This window comes from Mesoplodon bidens (genome assembly GCF_964165515.1).
Source record: "Mesoplodon bidens genome assembly, chromosome: 10".
NCBI classification, from domain to species: Eukaryota; Metazoa; Chordata; class Mammalia; order Artiodactyla; family Ziphiidae; genus Mesoplodon; species Mesoplodon bidens.
Window position 1 is genome coordinate 28,769,853 of NC_138172.1, and position 19,296 is coordinate 28,789,148.

Below are 19,296 nucleotides of genomic sequence, written 5' to 3' on the forward strand. Positions count from 1 at the left end.
CTCACTGAGCATAGCATAAGAACAGAAATGAGGGCTGAATTTATTCACTGTCTTCATTCTTGTGTCTTGTCTTAATTCCTGAGTGAACAGACTTCTTTCCTAGGTATATACATAATTGTTAAAGACTTAAAGGTCAATAACCAATCGCTTAATGTGGCAGTCAAGTCAGGTGAGGGCTGCAGAATGCAGCAGTGGATGCAAATCTCTCAGTTCCAGGCAATGTTGCCTTAAGGAAGGTGCAGTTGGATGGTTCCCAAAGATAGGTTTTAATTGGGGGAAGATAAATCAGTCAAAGGAGGTTTTTATATTTGAGAAAGATGTTTAAATTCAGGCCAGTATTTACCTGGAGGCTGGATAATGGAGTGAGGGGCTTGGTGTTGATAAAGGTTTTCTGGGCAGCTATGCTCTGGAAAACCACTCAGATAAATCAGTGTGTTATTGGCCTGTACTGCTCTGCCTCCGTGATTGTGTCTTTTGGGAGCAGCTGAAGCCTAAACCTCTTTGGGTTCATTTAAATCTAATCTGTCTTGCAGGTCATATGAAGGTTAGAGAGTCCACCTGCTCTACAACAAAATGGGGATGAGTTAGGCATGAGGGAAACTGGGAAAAGGTATAATGCATTGTAGCTGCAGGTGAAAATGTTTTAATGGCCAGTAGAAGTTTAGGTCTTTGGATTTTGGGGTCAAGGTAAACATGGGAAAGAGAGGACTAGTTTGAGTGGCTATTCTTGACTTTTGTCCAGAGATAAGTACTTTGGGCACTAGAGCGAGAGTTTTCTGATCCTGACCTGCTCCTACTTCAGATATCTAGCATACATAAACGGACAAATGTTTGGGTGCCAGAGGTATACACAAAGACTGTGGAATCCACTTGTGCAGCTGACTCTTGAACACGGAGGGGGTTTGGGGTGCCGAGCAGTTGAATATTTGTGTATAACTTATCATCAGCCTTCCATATGTGTGTCCATATACGAGATTCTGTGGATTCAATAACCACGAACAGTGTAGTACTGTAGTACACAGTTATTGAAAAGAAAATCCATGTATAAGTGGACCAGTGTAGTTCAAACATCCTGTTCAAGGGTCAGCTGTGCTTGTTTATTCAACAAGTATTGACTGAATGACTATTTAGTGCTAGCATAGAGTCTGGGGCTCACAATGCCTGGGCAGGGTGAGTTTGGTTTAAGCAATAAAAGCCATAGATTTTAAAGAGCTTAGACATTCATTAAGGTCATAAAATATAAACACAGGAGAAGGTAATAATTTAAGACAATAGCATGCATGCCTGTCACAAGGCATTTTATGATTAAGGAGACAACAAAGCTCTGTTTTAAGACCAGTCCCACCACCTGTCCCTTTACTTTTCTGGGAACGAACCTTCAGTACTGGCTACCCTTTCTCACTCTTCTGCTTTCAGCCTCTTAGTTTCAACTGTATCTGCTCATCACCTTGACACGTGCTCAGGTTTTTTCTGTTTACGAACTGTACAAAGAAACCCTCTTTCAGCCCTTTGTCCTCCAGTTGCTACTCTCTTTCCTCTCCTTCACACCCAAACGTGTCTAATATTGTCCTTACTCACTGTCTTCATTTTAATGATTTCCACTTATTTCTTAACCGACTCCAAACTGAATTCTGTCTCAGTCCACAGAACAGTTCTCGTTCAGTTCCTCAATGACGTTTACATTGTAAAAGGGGCAGGGCGGGCGCGAGAGCCGTTCGCGCGAGAGCCGTTCGCGCGAGAGCCGTTCGCGCGAGAGCCGTTCGCGCGAGAGCCGTTCGCGCGAGAGCCGTTCGCGCGAGAGCCGTTCGCGCGAGAGCCGTTCGCGCGAGAGCCGTTCGCGCGAGAGCCGTTCGCGCGAGAGCCGTTCGCGCGCCATTGCCCGCCGGCCAGGGAGTGTGGTGAGAGGCGGCTCGCGGCCTTCTCCCCAGGCCCCTCCGGAACCCGGCCTCGGGACCGGCAGGTGACCTGGGGGGCCCAGGGACAGGACTAGGGCTCTGTCTGCAGAGCTCCAGAGCCCTCACCTCGGCCGCCCAGTGGCGGGGCCCAGGGCTTGAAGTAGCAGCGGACCTTTCCCACGTCCCCACCTCTGTGACCTAATGGCAGCGGTTGCAGTCTTCATGGGTCCCAGACCATGGAGGCCTCAGCAGCTGGAGTATACGGACACTGCCCTGAAGGTAACAGCTTCACCCCAGCCACCATGTGGTGATGAGGGGCACACCCCATGTAGAGGCCACAAGGAGGTAAGGAGGTGTTTCAGCTGATAGCCCCAGCTAAAGTCTCAGCTAACCCTCAGCAACTGGCAGGCATTTGAGGGGATGAAGCTTCAGATGACTCCAGGCCCCAACTTTCAAGGCTCGCAGCTGAGGCCTCAGGCACTGTAGCATACAAAAAAGTCGGCTCACTGCACCCTGTCAGGATTCTTGTTCCATAGAAAGCGTAAGAGATAATAAATTATTATTATGAAATCATTAATTGTTAGGTAGTTGGCTTTGTAGCAATACGTAGCCAATGCAAATGCCTATTTTATTATTACTAACTTGTATTTTGCCTAATATTAACTTCCACCAACTTTCTTTTGGTTCCTATTTGCTTGGTATATAGTTTTCTGTACTTGTCCTTTCAAAATCTCTTTCTGTTTCAGATGTATTTCTTATGAACATCACATAGCAAGGTTTAAAAAATTCATTTTGAAAAATTTTAACAGATGCATTTAATCCACTTACTCTGATTATTGACATATTAGAACTTCTTTTTAAATATCTTCTTTTGTGTTTTCTGTTCACTGTGTTTTCCTTTGTTTCTTTCTCCATCCCATTCCAGTCTTATACAGAAAAAGAATTGGTTGAGTTTTCTATTCTCTAGATTGTTCCCTTCACTGGTTTGGATACTTCAATTCTTCTGGTGATTACTCTTATGTGTTTTAAAATCGTGAAATAGAATATACATACAAAATAATTTTTGAAAGTGTGTATCTACAGTTTAAAGAAAATAATAAACTGAACATCGAGATACCTGTCCCCAAGCCAAGAAATAGCATTACCATATTCCAGAATCCTGTTAGACCGTTTCCCCATTACAATCTCCTTCCTCACTCTCAAGGTAAATATAGCTTGAATTCTGTATAAATCATTCATTCCCTTGCTTTTCTTCATAGTTTTTGCCACTTACATGTAATGTTTCAAATCAAGATAGTATTTATTTTTGCCTTTTTGAATATCTTATATGCGGAATAATATATACAGTCTTTTGTGACTTGCTTCTTTTGCTTTACATCATATTTTTGAAAGGCATACATGTTGATGTGTGTAACTGTTTAATTGGTTTCTCAAAGTTGTGTAATATTCCATTGTAAGAATCTATAAAAATGTGTTTATTCATTGTACTGTTAATACCTGTTTCTGTTTTCAGTATTTCTTGCCATTCTAGCATTGATGCTAGAAACATTCTTGTACATGTCCCTTTGAGCATATATGAAAGGATGTCTTTGGTTATTTACATAGAGAAAGAAATGCTAGTTATTTTTAACAAGTTCATCAGTAGCTGTAATGCGTATTTTTAACAACTTAGTCAGTATCTTTTCCTCCTAAACAATTCATTCCCCCCTCCTTTATTCCATATGATTGTGGCCAACCACTCATTTCATCTTATTTGCAAACCCTAAAAATTGGTTATTATTGCTATTGTGGGTTCTCGACAAGCAGGGTTTAGTAATTATTATCCAATACCCATTATTTATTATTGAATTTACTAGATTTACTGTCATACTTGCTAATTTATTTTTTCACCATTGCTTTTTGTTCCTCTTTCCTTCTGGGATCAATTCCTTATTATTCAAGTATATCTTTTAGTATTCCTTTCAGCAAAAGTAAACTACTGTGAGCAGGAAATAATTTTTTTTTTCCTGAAAAATGTCCTTATTTCTCTCATTCTTGAATGATAATTGGTTTAGCATGGCTATAGAATTTTCCTTGAACTTTTTTTCACTTGGAACTTAGGACATGTCATTCCACTGCTGTCTTGCTTTTATTTTTGCTTATGACAAGTTGTTTTGCAAGGAGTCTATTTTTTCTCTCTGGTTGACTTTAAGGCTTTCTTTCTATCTCTGGTGTTCTGCGGTTTCCTTCTATTGTATCTACCTGTAGATTTGCTTTTATTTATCTTGTTGAGGTCTCGGTATGCTTTTTCAAGAGAATTCATGTCTTTCATTCTAGAAAATTTGCATTCATTATTTTTTCATATAGGTCCCCTCCCTTTCTTTTGAGCTATATTTTGTTTAGCATTTCTTGGTGTTTGGGATAGAAACGGATACAGCTCAATCTCTATGTTGTCAGACCATAAATCTCTCAGACTTTATAAAATGTAATACTATACTATTTTATCTAGTCTTCCCCAAATTATGTTTCCCCCAACTCTATTGCAATCCACATAACACAGGGGGAAGGAGAAATTTTGATGGTGTCCCATGGAGGGGCCTTATCTCCTGCATTAATATTCCAAGATTTACATCATAGCCCACAAGTCTGACCTTGTTCTTTGGTGGTCATGCATCAGTGGTAATGGGTTCTATAGTGGGATAGGGGGATGTGAAGGGAAATAGCCCAGTAGGGGCTAAAGCAGTTACTTAGGACATTAAAGGAAAAAAAAAAAAAAAAAAAAACCATGGGAAAACCATGAAGTAGTTGACCATTCCCAACTACTATACCTTAAGAGATGTTAGGACCTAGCCATGAATGAAAGAAATAGGCATATTCCGTTTATTTTTGACCATGGAGTCAACATATGAGTAATGTTGGACTACTATAGAATCAGCCCCTTGAAACCTTAAGTTATTACTGTTGCTTGGCAACTATAGTTTACCACATCTCCTATCATATTGACTTGTGTGTGGTCAGCACATTGTATGTTTTGGTTGCAGGGAGCTTAACGTGCCTAGATTTGATTTGAAATGCCAAGTTTGGCTTCCTCTGTTTTATGAGTTTCTCACTACTGAGAGAAGGCTACGCTCTACCTAGAGGAAGGAAGATTGTATGTGTAAGCTTGCACACGTTTACTCATAGGGGCAAGTGGTGAGGTCTGGATTGGGAGGGACATGCATGCCATATAAATGGAATAGACTCCCCCAAGTAAAACTCCCAGGGAAATGGAAATAGAGTGTGCAAGAAAGATGGCGCTAAAAGATGTAAGAAAATAAAATGCTCGGTCAGATCTAGTGTGCTGCATAATGTTTAATTTGATTTTCATCTCTGCACTTTAAAAGCTATTTCATCTCTGCACTCCTCCGTTCTGTTGAGGAGTTCACGCCCCAAAAGATTTGACTATAGGTCTGGCCAGGTTTGTGTGAGTCAATTCTGGATAGATGTGTGTGCCATTTTCAGTTTATGACTTTGTCTTTCACTGACCTCTTGTACAGGAGGTATGAGGCACAAAGTTTTATCAGTGGTTTATTTGGCTAGCATCACATACCATGGCATATGGAAATTCTACTTAGAGACGTGGAGAGAAAACGTTTGCTGTTTTACTCGCAGATAACTCACTGCTTTCGTTTTTATCTCTTTGTAGCTTTGAAGCTCAGCAAAGAAGGGAAATCCATTGAGAACAGTCTGTAAAGGTAAGTGTATTTATTACATGGCCTTGACAAACATTGCCTTTACAACATTGATTTTTCTTTTATTCAGAGATTTAAACACTCGGATTAAAGATATAGCTGACAGGACATCTTCCTTAACCACCTGCTTGTCCTCCCTCATAGGCAAAAGTGCTGAGCAATAGTTAGCAGAGAGCAGGAGGAAATAAAATGATGTGCTGAAGGTAGCCAAATGCAACTGTATGCTTGCTGACTTTTGCTTTCTTCTCAGCAGTTAAGACATTCCAGTGGAGCTAAATTTACTAAGATTAATGCTAGATGGAAAAAGAATGCACTCGTACCACTTCTGGTCAATAGTTAAATAAAACCAGCTGGCCAAATAAAGCATTTAAGATAAAATTCAAAGTGGCATTTCAATTGCGTTGGATGAAATTTATCATTAAAGTCAGTTGTGCCATTGTGTGGAATAGCTAGTTTTGTAGAAAGGAGAAAGTTAGCCAGTTTGGTGTAGCTAATTTCATTCCACCCAGTCACTTTGGACGCTAAGTGAGTTAAGGAAATGAACTTCCAAGTTTGAAGCAATGGGGAAAGTACCTACTCCTGTGAAACATTACAATCGAGTTGCTTTTTACATGGAAAAATGTAATTGTTTCCTCTTTCCTAGGTATATTTATAAGCATACCTCTGTACAGCATTGTTCTTTGAGTCATTGTTTAATATCTGTTCTGCATGAAGTGTTTTAATTTAAAGAATTCATTCCGGGGAATTATAGGGCTGCAGTTTCATCAAAAGTCTTTGGTGGCCAGGGTGAAATATGCCATAATTTTACATTTGTTTTCATCATCAATTATGTTTTTGACAATTTTAGGGTTTTTTTTCTGTCATTTTTATTACGGGAATCATGACCGTGACCACTTTAGTTAAAGATGGAAGAGCCATTTTGATTTACTTTATATTTTAAGTTATTCCTAACTTTATGACAAATCTACTTCTAGAGCTGAATTTTTAATGTTTATTTTGAGGGTGAAAAGGAATTTTACAGGGAAATTGGAGAAAACCCCCTTTGAATAATCAAAACATGAGCTATAAAAATATTGTTTTGAGGATTTGCTTTGGGATGATTAAACTCTGGTGCATGAAAGCTGGTTGGCTTGGAATTTTTCTGTAATGGTTGGCCACTAGTGAAGAAAAAAATATCTTAAGAAGTAGATAATTCTTATATTCAGCCATATAACTTACACATCTCTGGACCATTGAGCCACATCTTGGAATAAAGCAGTACTTGATAGCTTTTAGAAATAAATTCTCATAAACTGTTGGAGTTAATGATGATGTAGCAGTCTTCAGAACCTTGAGATCTTTAGGTACAGTTATGGTGCTCTCATTCTTCTTGGAAAGTATTTTCACACTGGTACAGTCTGTTTCCTCTACTCTCAATGAAAACCCTTTGTTATTCTGGTAATCTGGAGTCAGACATGGATTTAGTTCTGGTTTGACTTTTATGAGCTATTGGACCATGGACAAGTTATTCACCCCCTCTGTGTTTCAGTTTTCTACTTTGTGAAATGGAAATAAAAGTATTTTGCTCCTAAGGTTGTGGAGCTTAAATGAATTATTATGTGTTGAGGGCTTAGAACAGGTGCTGGTCCATGATAACTACTCAGTAGATATTAGCTGTTGCTGCTCTTGTTAATATTACTGTCATCATCATCATCATCAGCGTTAGCATCCTTATGGATTTATTCATTAGATATTTTGTGGAGTCTGTTCTTTTTGGAAGTGTAAGGATAATGTTTCAGAAATGAGCATATTGTTACTAAAGAAGGGCAAATTCTGCTTTGGCTTTAAGAATCAAATGAAAAAATAACTTTCAGGTAATATGAGAAGTGAGGCCTCTGTAAGTAAAAAGTTGTCAGGTTGAAGTTTTGTTGGTGTCAGGGTAAACACTATCTTTGGCTGTGTGTGGGCAACTACTAATTAATATAGTCTTAGGAAGTGAGTGATCTATTGCTACTAGTTAGATTGAGGAATTTTTGAAGAAAATCTTATTAAGTTTAGAGGAACTTCTTCCCCCTCCCCTTTTTTTCCTGTTATGTATGTTTTCCCTTTTTAACTGCACTTTATTTTCTTTTTAAGTAATTACAGTAGTGGAACTGTACCCAGGGACCCTACTCAGGGCCCTACAGTCAGCCTAAGGATAGGTGCATGACCACAAGCTTGGTTAATGGGTGCTTCTTCTTTGGAATTTGAATCTTGAGCTAAAGGATTCTCCTTTCTCCCAGTCGGCATTCTGCCCTGACAGTACCTGCCATGAGACCACTGTAGCAGTTCCCATTTCCCAGCTTCCACATCTGTCTTGGTCACTGATGGTGTTCAACCCTTATTTTCCAGTCTTCCATGGATTTGCTGAGCCTCCAATTTCCTTCCCATAATCCTTCTTAAATTAGTCAGGTGGTTTCTCTTGCTTGCAACCACAGAACCCTAATAGAGTAGTTTACACATTAGGGAGCTAAATTTGGAATAAGTGGGGTGTGTTTGGAGGTTTACAGTAAATATTTATTCACTGCTTTCTTCCATCATATATAAGTAGCTGAACGTTTTGCAGCAGATTACATAAGGTGAAGAGTTCTCAATTATTATTTCAAAAGTGGGCTATTTTGTTGGACTTCTCCACTACTCTTGTGTTTGGTAAAAAGAAGTCACTTTTGGCTGCTTCTCGAAGCTCTCAAAGGATATGTGTATATGTGGGGGTAGAGTTGGAATTGAGAAAAGAAGCAAAGAGGTCATCCTTCCAATTTCTGGAGGCTTGGTCTCTTTGTGGCATGGGTATTGTGAAGGGACTATGATTTCCTTCTACTTATCCCAGCATCCCAAAACAAAACTATTTAAATATTTTTATACTTTAGCCTGAATTTTTATTGCTCTTTTGAACACTTTTCTTGCCCTACTGAACACCTTCTTTTCAATGGTGTGTAAAATGTGATTGAAAACTCAGTTACTTAGGTCTGTGGCACTGCTTGTGGTTTCCCGAGAATGGAATGGGCAAATTTGCCCTATTTCCCCTCGTGTCTTGTTTGTTGACTGCTTCTCTGTTCTGTGCAGTGCCTAGAACAAAGCTGGTTAATGATTTTTTCACAGGGACATCAATTTTTCACTCCTACTGTGAATAAATAGCACGACAGCATTGTATGGTGGAAAGAACCTTAGCTGAAGCATTAGGAAACATGCTTCTAGTTTGGGCTCTGCTGCTTGCTAGCTTTATGACTCTGGGCAAGAAACCCAACTTTTCTTAAGGTCTCAGTTTTCCTCACCTGTAAAATAGGATAACCCTTGCCCTATCTACTGCGTAGGGCTGTTTTGAGGATGACGTAAAGATAATGTATGTGAAAGTGCTTAGGAAATTAAAGTGCGGTGTAATATCAGTGTATTATTATTATTGTTAATATCATGCTATTTATATTTATTAAACAGATTGAAAAATCGAAGGCTTCTTTTATGAGGCTGAATAGGAAAGGGAGGTAAATAAAAAAACAAAAATAGAAACAAAACTCTGCATAGTGCTTGTGCTGGAATTCTCTGTTTGTGCCTCCAGCTCTCATTCCTCTGAAATGCTGTGTGTCCCAGGAGGCTGACTTATTGTCAGCATACCCTGGGCTCCCTTGCTCTCTGGCTTTCCACTGGAGTAGCCAAAGGAAGACACTGGGCAAAAATCGGAGAATGCAAGGTTGGAATATTACCCCCTACCTTCCTTGCAGCACTGCGGGTTGACAGTGGCTGTATTCCTCTAAGGAAGGCCACCAGAGTTCTTGTTGGGGGCCTCTCTTCTGCAGCTGCAGCTTTTTTCTACTATTTGGTAACTGCTCCTTCCTTTTTCCCCTTTAAATTAGCAGTTTATTTCTGCTAACTCCAGGATACTGTTGTCTCTTCTTGGTTTCCCTTAACCTTGCTCACACCCTTCATTAAGTTCCCCTCAATTACCAGCCCCCCCCCGTGATGGTGCTCTTTTTTATGCAAATTTTTAAAAACATCTTTATTGGAGTATAATTGCTTTACAATGGTGTGTTAGTTGCTGCTGTGTAACATAGTGAATCAGCTATACATATACATATATCCCCATATCTCCTCCCTCTTGGCATCTCCCTCCCGCCCTCCCTATCCTATCCCTCTAGGTGGTCACAGAGCACTGAGCTGATCTCCATGTACTGTGTGGCTACTTCCCACTAGCTATCTATTTTATATTTGGTAGTGTATATATGTCCATGCCGCTCTCTCACTTCGTCCCAGCTTACCCTTCCCCCTCTGCGTGTCCTCAAGTCCATTCTCTACGTCTGTGTTTTTATTCCTGTCCTGCCCCTAGGTTCTTCAGAACCTTTTTTTTTTTTTCAGATTCCATATATATGTGTTAGCATACAGTATTTGTTTTTCTCTTTCTGACTTACTTCACTCTGTATGACAGACTCTAGGTCCATCCACCTCACTACAAATAACTCGATTTCGTTTCCTTTTATGGCAGAGTAATATTCCATTGTATTTATGTGCCACATCTTCTTTATCCATTCATCTGTCACTGGACACTTAGGTTGCTTCCATGTCCTGGCTATTGTGAGTAGTGCTGCAATGAACATTTTGGTACATGACTCTTTTTGAATGATGGTTTTCTCAGCATATATGCCCAGTAGTGGGATTGCTGGGTCGTATGGTAGTTCTATTTTTAGTTTTTTAAGGAACCTCCATACCGTTCTCCATAATGGCTGTATCAATTTACATTCCCACCAACAGTGCAAGAGGGTTCCCTTTTCTCCACACCCTCTCTAGCATTTATTGTTTGTAGATTTTTTGATGATGGCCATTCTGACTGGTGTGAGGTGATACCTCATTGTAGTTTTGATTTGCATTTCTCTAATGATAGTGATGTTGAGCATCCTTTCATGTGTTTGTTGGCAATTTGTATGTCTTCTTTGGAGAAATGTCTATTTAGTTCTTCTGCCCATTTTTGGATTGGGTTGTTTGTTTTTTTGATATTGAGCTGCATGAGCTACTTATATATCTTGGAGATTAATCATTTGTCAGTTGCTTCGTTTGCAAATATTTTCTCCCATTCTGAGGGTTGTCTCTTCGTCTTTTTTATGTTTTCCTTTGCTGTGCAAAAGCTTTTAAGTTTCATTAGGTCCCATTTGTTTATTTTTGTTTTTATTTCCATTTCTCTAGCGGGTGGGTCAAAAAGGATCTTGCTGTGATTTATGTCATAGAGTGTTCTGCCTATGTTTTCCTCTAAGAGTTTGATAGTGTCTGGTCTTACATTTAGGTCTTTAATCCATTTTGAGTTTATTTTTGTGTATGGTGTTAGGGAGTGTTCTAATTTCATTCTTTTACATGTAGCTGTTCAGTTTTCCCAGCACCACTTATTGAAGAGGCTGTCCTTTCTCCACTGTACATTCCTGCCTCCTTTATCAAAGATAAGGTGACCATATGTGTGTGGTTTTATCTCTGGGCTTTCTATCCTGTTCCATTGATCTATATTTCTGTTTTTGTGCCATACTGTCTGGATTGACCATAGCTTTTTAGTATAATCTGAAGTCCGGGAGCCTGATTCCTCTAGCTCCGTTTTTCGTTCTCAATATTGCTTTGGCTATTCGGGGTCGTTTGTGTTTCCATACAAATTGTGAAGTTTTTTGTTCTAGTTCTGTGAAAAATGCCATTGGTAGTTTGGTAGAGATTGTATTGAATCTGTAGATTGCTTTGGATAGTAGAATCATTTTCACAATGTTGATTCTTCCAATCCAGGAGCATGGTATATCTCTCCATCTGTTTGTATCGTCTTTAATTTCTTTCATCAGTGTCTTATAGTTTTCTGCATACAGGTCTTTTGTCTCCTTAGATAGGTTTATTCCTAGGTATTTTATTCTTTTTGTTGCAGTGGTAAATGGGAGTGTTTCCTTAATTTCTCTTTCAGATTTTTCATCATTAGTGTATAGGAATGCAAGAGTTTTCTGTACATTCTGTGCATTAATTTTGTATCCTGCTGCTTTACCAAATTCATTGATTAGCTCTAGTAGTTTTCTGGTAGCATCTTTAGGATTCTCTGTGTATAGTATCATGTCATCTGCAAACAGTGACAGCTTTACTTCTTCTTTTCCAATTTGGATTCCTTTTATTTCCTTTTCTTCTCTGATTGTTGTGGCTGAAACTTCCAAAACTATGTTGAATAAGAGTGGTGAGAGTGGGTAGCCTTGTCTTGTTCCTGATCTTAGTGGAAATGGTTTCAGTTGTTCACCACTGAGGATGATGTTGGCTGTGGGTTTGTCATATATGGCCTTTATTATGTTGAGGAAAGTTCCCTCTATGCCTACTTTCTGCAGGGTTTTTATCATAAATGGGAGTTGAATTTTGTCGAAAGCTTTCTCTGCATCTATTGAGATGATCATATGGTTTTTCTCCTTCAGTTTGTTAATATGGTGTATCACATTGTTTGATTTGCGTATATTGAAGAATCCTTGCATTCCTGGAATAAACCCCACTTGATCATGGTGTATGATCCTTTTAATGTGCTGTTGGATTCTGTTTGCTAGTATTTTGTTGAGGATTTTTGCATCTATGTTCATCAGTGATATTGGCCTGTAGTTTTCTTTCTTTGTGACATCCTTGCCTGGTTTTGATATCAATGTGATGGTGGCCTCGTAGAATGAGTTTGGGAGTGTTCCTTCCTCTGATATTGTTTGGAAGAGTTTGAGAAGGATGGGTGTTAGCTCTTCTCTAAATGTTTGGTAGAATTCGCCTGTGAAGCCATCTGGTCCTGGGCTTTTGTTTGTTCGAAGATTTTTAATCACAGTTTCAATTTCAGTGCTTGTGATGGGTGTGTTCATCTTTTCTATTCCTTTCTGGTTCAGTCTCCGAAGGTTGTGCATTTCTAAGAATTTGTCCATTTCTTCCAGGTTGTCTAATTTATTGGCATGTAGTGGCTTGTAGTAATCTCTCATGATTGTTTGTATTTCTGCAGTGTCGATTGTTACTTCTCCTTTTTCATTTCTAATTCTATTGATTTGAGTCTTCTCCCTTCTTTTCTTGATGAGTCTGGCTAATGGTTTATCAATTTTGTTTATCTTCTCAAAGAACCAGCTTTTAGTTTTATTGATCTTTGCTATTGTTTCCTTCATTTCTTTTTCATTTATTTCTGATCTGATCTTTATGATTACTTTCCTTCTGCTAACTTTGGGTTTTTTTGTTCTTCTTTCTCCAATTGCTTTAGGTGTAAGGTTAGGTTGTTTATTTGAGATGTTTCTTGTTTCTTAAGGTAGGATTGTATTGCTATAAACTTCCCTCTTAGAACTGCTTTTGCTGCATCCCATAGGTTTTGGGTTGTTGTGCTTTAATTGTCATTTGTTTCTAGGTAGTTTTTGATTTCCTCTTTGATTTCTTCAGTGACCTCTTGGTTATTAAGTAGTGTATTGTTTATCCTCCATGTGTTTGTATTTTTTACAGATTTTTTTCCTGTAATTGATATCTAGTCTCATAGCATGTTGTCAGAAAAGATACTTGATATGATTTCAGTTTTCTTAAATTTACCAAGGGTTGTTTTGTGACCCAGGATATGATCTATCCTGGAGAATTTTCCATGAGCACTTGAGAAGAATGTGTATTCAGTTGTTTTTGGATGGAATGTCCTATAAATATCATTTAAGTCCTTCTTGTTTAATGTATCATTTAAAGCTTGTGTTTCCTTATTTATTTTCATTTTGGATGATCTGTTTTGTGGTGAAAGTGGGGTGTTAAAGTCCCCTACTATGATTGTGTTACTATCGATTTCCCCTTTTATGGCTGTTAGTATTTGCCTTATGTGTTGAGGTGCTCCTATGTTGGGTGCATAAATATTTACAATTGTTATATCTTCTTCTTGGATTGATCCCTTGATCATTATATAGTGTCCTTCTTTGTCTCTTGTAATACTTTGTTTTAAAGTCTATTTTGTCTGATATGAGAATTGCTACTCTAGCTTTCTTTTGATTTCCATTTGCATGGAATATCTTTTTCCACCCCCTCACTTTCAGTCTGTTTGTGTCCCTAGGTCTGAAGTGCGTCTTTTGTAGACAGCATATATATTGGTCTTGTTTTTATATCCATTCAGCCAGTCTGTGTCTTTTGGCTGGAGCATTTAATTCATTTACATTTAAGGTAAGTATCGAGATGTATGTTCCTATTCCCATTTTCTTAATTGTTTTGGGTTTGTTAATGTAGGTCTTTTCCTTCTCTTGTGTTTCCTGCCTAGAGAAATGTCTTTAGTATTTGTTGTAAAGCTGGTTTGGTGGTGCTGAATTCTCTTAGCTTTTGCCTGTTTGTAAAGGTTTTAATTTCTCCATCAAATCTGAATGAGATCCTTGCTGGATAGAGTAATCTTTGTTGTAGGTTTTTCCCTTTCATCACTTTAAATATGTCCTGCCACTCCCTTCTGGCTTGCTGAGTTTCTGCTGAAAGATCAGCTGTTAACTTTGTGGGTATTCCCTTGTATGTTATTTGTTGTTTTTCCCTTGCTGCTTTTAATATTTTTCTTCATATTTAAATTTTGATAGTTTGATTGATATGTGTCTTGGCGTGTTTCTCCTTGGATTTATCCAGTATGGGACTCTCTGTGCTTCCTGGACTTGACTGACTATTCCCTTTCCCATATTAGGGAAGTTTTCAACTATAATCCCTTCAGATATTTCCTCTGTCCTCTTCTTTTTCTCTTTTTCTTCTGGGACCCCTATAATTTGAATGTTGGTGCGTTTAATGTTTTCCCAGAGGTCTCTGAGACTGTCCTCAATTCTTTTCATTCTTTTTTCTTTATTCTGCTCTGTGGTAGTTATTTCCATTATTTTATCTTCCAGGTCACTTATCCATTCTTCTGCCTCAGTTTTTCTGCTATTGATTCCTTCTAGAGAATTTTAATTTCATGTATTGTGGTGTTCATCATTTTTTTTTTTTTTGCTCTTTACTTCTTCTAGGTCCTTGTTAACTGTGTATTGTGTTTTCTCTATTCTATTTCCAAGATTTTGGATCATGTTTACTATCATTACTCTGAATTGTTTTTCAGGTAGACTGCCTATTTCCTCTTTGTTTGTTTGGTCTGGTGGGTTTTTACCTTACTCCTTCATATGCTGTGTGTTTCTCTTTATTCTCATTTTGCTTAACTTACTGTGTTTGGGGTCTCCTTTTCACAGGCTGTAGATTTGTAGTTCCTGTTGTTTCTTGTGTCTGCCTCCAGTGGGTGAGGTTGGTTCAATGGGTTGTGTAGGCTTCCTGGTGGAGGGGACTGCTGCCTGTGTTCTGGTGGATGAGGCTGGATCTTGTCTTTCTGGTGGGCAGGACCATGTCCGGTGGCGTGTTTTGGGGTGTCTGTGAACTTATTATGATTTTAGGCAGCTTCTCTGCGAATGGGTGGCGTTGTGTTCCTGTCTTGCTTGTTGTTTGGCATAGGTTGTCCAGCACTGTAGCTTTCTGGTCGTTGAGTGGAGCTGGGTCTTAGCGTTGAGATGGAGATTTCTGGGAGAGCTTTTGCCCTTTGATATTATGTGGAGCTGGGAGGTCTCTGGTGGACCAATGTCCTGAACTCGACTCTCACCTCAGAGGCACAGACCTGACACCTGGCCAGAGCATCATGACCCTGTCAGCCACACAGCTCATAAGAAAAGGGAGAAAAAGAGAAGAAATGAAAGAAAAAATAAATAAATAAAATAAAGTTATTGAAATAAAAAATACAAGAAAATCATTAAAAATAAAAAAATTAAAACGTAATAAGAAAAGAAAAAGAAAGAAAGAAGAGAGTAACGAAACCAAGAAACAGATCCACCAATGATAGGAAGCTCTAAAAAGTATACTAAAAAAAAACTGGACCGACAGAACCGTAGGAGAAATGGTAAAAGCAAAGCTATACAGACAAAATCATACAAAGAAGCATAGACATACACACTCACAATAAGTGATAAAGGAAAAAATATATATATCTTTCAGGAAGTCTGAGGTCTTCTGCCAGTGTTCAGTAGGTGTTCTGTAGAAGTTGTTCCACATGTAGATATATTTCTGATGTATTTGTGGGGAGGAAGGTAATCTCCACGTCTTACTCCTCTGCCGTCTTGAAGGTCTCCACCTTTTTTTTTTTCCTTTTCCTTTGTGCTTCGTCTAGTTTCACTTGTTCTTAGGGTGCCAAGTGCTGAGGCCTTGCACCTGGCACTTCAGACCAGAGTTCCCAGTGCGAAGTGGCTACACAGGACACTTCAGTTCCAAGGGGCCATGTTCCCAACTCTGCGCACACACTGTGCTTCATCTTCTACCTTCATATTTCTGCCGTTCTCAATTCAATTCAACAAATGTCTTTCTAGGACTTAACAGTGTGCCAGGGGCATAGTAAGTGTTTACTTACTATGAACTGGACATTTTGGTGGTACATTTTGGGGGGAGTATATCAATCAGTTTTTAAAAAAAGCAAGTTTTGGTAAACTGAAAAACTTTATGTTAATCCTGGTTTATAAACACCTCCAATAGGGGCTTCCCTGGTGGCGCAGTGGGTGGGCGTCTGCCTGCCGATGCAGGGAACATGGGTTCGTGCCCCAGTCCGGCAAGATCCCACATGCCGCGGAGCGGCTGGGCCCGTGAGCCATGGCCGCTGAGCCTGCGCGTCCGGAGCCTGTGCTCTGCAATGGGAGAGGCCACGACAGTGAGAGGCCCACGTACTGCAAAAAAAAAAAAAGACCTCCAATATTTATGCTTTTGCACACTATGAATTATCTTTTGAAGTTCATTTTTATTTTTATCAAAGCAACATACCTACGTTGTTTGAATAAAACAGCACTAAAAAGCAAATACTGAAAAACTGCACAGCAACCCCTTCTTCGACCTTTCTCTGTCTCTTCTGACCCCCTCCCCCAAATTGCAGCTTTTAACTCTGATAGTTCTGGTGTTTATCTCTCTGTTTCTAAGTAACGTGCTTATAATTTTTTTCCAGGTACGTCAAGTTTAGCAGTAGCTCTTTGACACTCCCACTCCTACCACTTTTGGTCCCCACAGGCTCCTAAAATAATATTACAATTTTTTGTTTAAATCAATATATAATATTTACATTATTGTGTTATTACGGTTGGTAATATTTTCTTTAACATATAACCTTCTGTCTTCCTTGGAACTAACGTATGCTTTAAAAAAAAATTGCTTAGGCTCTACCTTATGAGGTAGGTAGTAATAGAATTTCCATTTTATTGATGTCAAAATTGAGGCTTAAGGCTAAGGATTTTGCCTAGAGTCACACAGCTAATAAGTCTTAGGTTTGGAATTAGACTTAAGCTAGTCTGCCTACAAAGCCTGCATTCCTGATCATGAGATTATTTACAAACACTGTCACTTCAGTTGTTATCCTAAAGGCTACATTAAAAAAACAAAACGGCTTCCCTGGTGGCGCAGTGGTTGAGAGTCCGCCTGCCGATGCAGGGGACACGGGTTCGTGCCCCGGTCTGGGAAGATCCCACATGCCGTGGAGTGGCTGGGCCTGTGAGCCGTGGCCACTGAGCCTGTGCGTCCGGAGCCTGTGCTCTGCAACGGGAGAGGCCACAACAGTGAGAGGCCCGCGTACTGCAAAAACAAAATAAAACAAAACAAAAATCAGTAAAAACCAAACTTGAGTTCTTTCTTCAGAGATTCAGAATAAGTAGTTCTGAGGAGGGGACCAAAAATCTGTATTTTTAAAAGCTCCATAAGTGATTCCATTGATCAGTACGTTTTGAGAACTTCAATCACCACCATCACCATCATGATCATCTACATCATCATATCCACCATCATCACTGCCACCACTTCCATCAGCAGCAACAAATGACAGTCTTGTACAGTGCTCTCAGTAGCTGAGCAGAAATTGTGGTATCCATTAAATCAGTTGCTTTTTGACCTCTTAGGTGAGCTCGCACTGGTGGGTGATTCAGGTAATGATTTATCCAGTCATTTTTAAGTTTGGCAAGTGCTTTGGGAGGAGCTGTGCCCCACAGAAGTGGACAAGGTAATTTTTTTCAGCTCAGCTGGTTGTTACTTTATCTGGTATAAAGTCAATGAGAAGATTGTACCTGTACTTAACCCTGACCTTAAAGGGACTCAGTTTTTTTCTGAGAATCCCCAGAAGTGACATCTAGCGGAAATACAGAGCTCACGTAAAGGAGAAATTTTGATGTCTTTGTTCTGTTTGATTTCCATCCTCCCCCTTCCCCCACTGCTTGTGGCATTTCTTGTTTATCAGGCAGGAGAGAAGCAGTAAAATTTGGCCTCGGGTTTTCTCATCCCTAGGTGTGAAATTATTTCAGAACTAAAATAATAATGCTTTGCATTTCTATAGGAGTTTTATTTGAAGATCTAAAAGTGTTAATAGAGCTTGCCAGCACCCTCTGAAGTAGATAAGTATTATTAGAGAAGATTTCCTCCAAGAATATTTTCACTTCATATCCCATGTGTGACTTGAAAATGCTTTTGTATTATTTGGGAATCTCAACTTTATAAAGTGCCTTGTATATAGGGCACTTCTTTTCTTTATTTTCAATTTTCATTAATTCGCAGCACATTGAGGGAAATATAGTCATGTCTCATGAATGGGTGTGGCGTTATTTAGAGAAAAATAAAGGCATTCTGTTATTGCCTTTTATTTGAATGTTTTGAAAATGTTCAGTAGTATTCACCAGCTATGGAACTGTCTATCTTACAGTTAATTTTCCTTTTTTAAGGTAGCAGGACTTGTAATATATTGAATAACTAGTGGGAACTTGGACTGATAGTGTGGTGTCCTTTGGGAGCTCATGACATATCAAGCCAATTAAATACAAACCTAGTTTGCATTCTGAATTAAAGGTTTAATTTTGAAAAATTGTTTTGAATGTTGCATGCATGAATTTTAATCACACATGCATGCGTACTTGGTTACATTTTTTTTTACCTCTAAATTTTGGAAGTGCTATTTCAGTGATGTTTAGGGTTTCTGCTCACTTAGTGTCATTGATGCAGAAGTGCTGCAGGTCTTGCCTAGCAAAGAACATTCAGGAAAAGGCCTTCTGATTCTTAGTTCATGCTGGTCACCCTGGGAAGCTCCTTGTCCATGCAGTATTAGGTGATCCTGCTGTGTCTGTGCAAAGGACATAGACACAAGATCTTTTACTGTGGCTTCAGGGCCCCAATATTTATTTTCCCAGTATCCCCTCACAATCCCCATCAAAAGTCCTATCACTTCCCTAGAGTTTCTGCTAGGGAACAAGGTGCCAACCTCCACTACTTTAAGGAACTGGAAAACCTCTAGCCTCTCCCCAGTAGTGGGAAAGCACAATTTTAGGTAAACAAGATCAAAGGAAACAGAACAGTTCAAATGGAACAGAACAATCGAAATTTGTCTGTATCCCTGTCCAGAAATGCTGGTGTCTAGCACCATGAGTTTAGGCTTTTGAAAGAAAAATCTTTAGTGGGGGTTGGATTTTGAGGGTTAGAGATTTCTTCTAGTGCTTTCTGCTTTTGGACATGCCCCAAAGATAAAGGGAATGTTGACGTTCTTGAGATAAGAAAGGGAAAAATATACACAGGAGGAATAACAAAACATACCAATTGATATCTTTAAATTATGCTGCCCCAAATTCACTGGTGAGACAAGGAGATGCATCAGCATTCGTGGGGTGCTTTATGATTCTCATGATGGAGGGAGTGTGTCAGATGATCACACGGTT

The 19,296-nt window shown here is 39.2% G+C and overlaps 1 protein-coding gene across 16 annotated transcripts in view; it reads left to right on the forward strand.

Moving 5' to 3' along the window:
• The window catches only part of FHIT (fragile histidine triad diadenosine triphosphatase), a 1,470,392-nt gene that overhangs the window by 39,717 nt on the left and 1,411,379 nt on the right, over window positions 1–19,296 (forward strand). For all 16 annotated transcript variants that reach the window (XM_081246013.1, XM_081246024.1, XM_081246021.1 and 13 more), the window contains one exon: window positions 5,560–5,608. The gene's annotated coding sequence lies outside the window, so the exon portion shown is untranslated. The remainder of the gene's footprint in view (window positions 1–5,559; window positions 5,609–19,296) is intronic.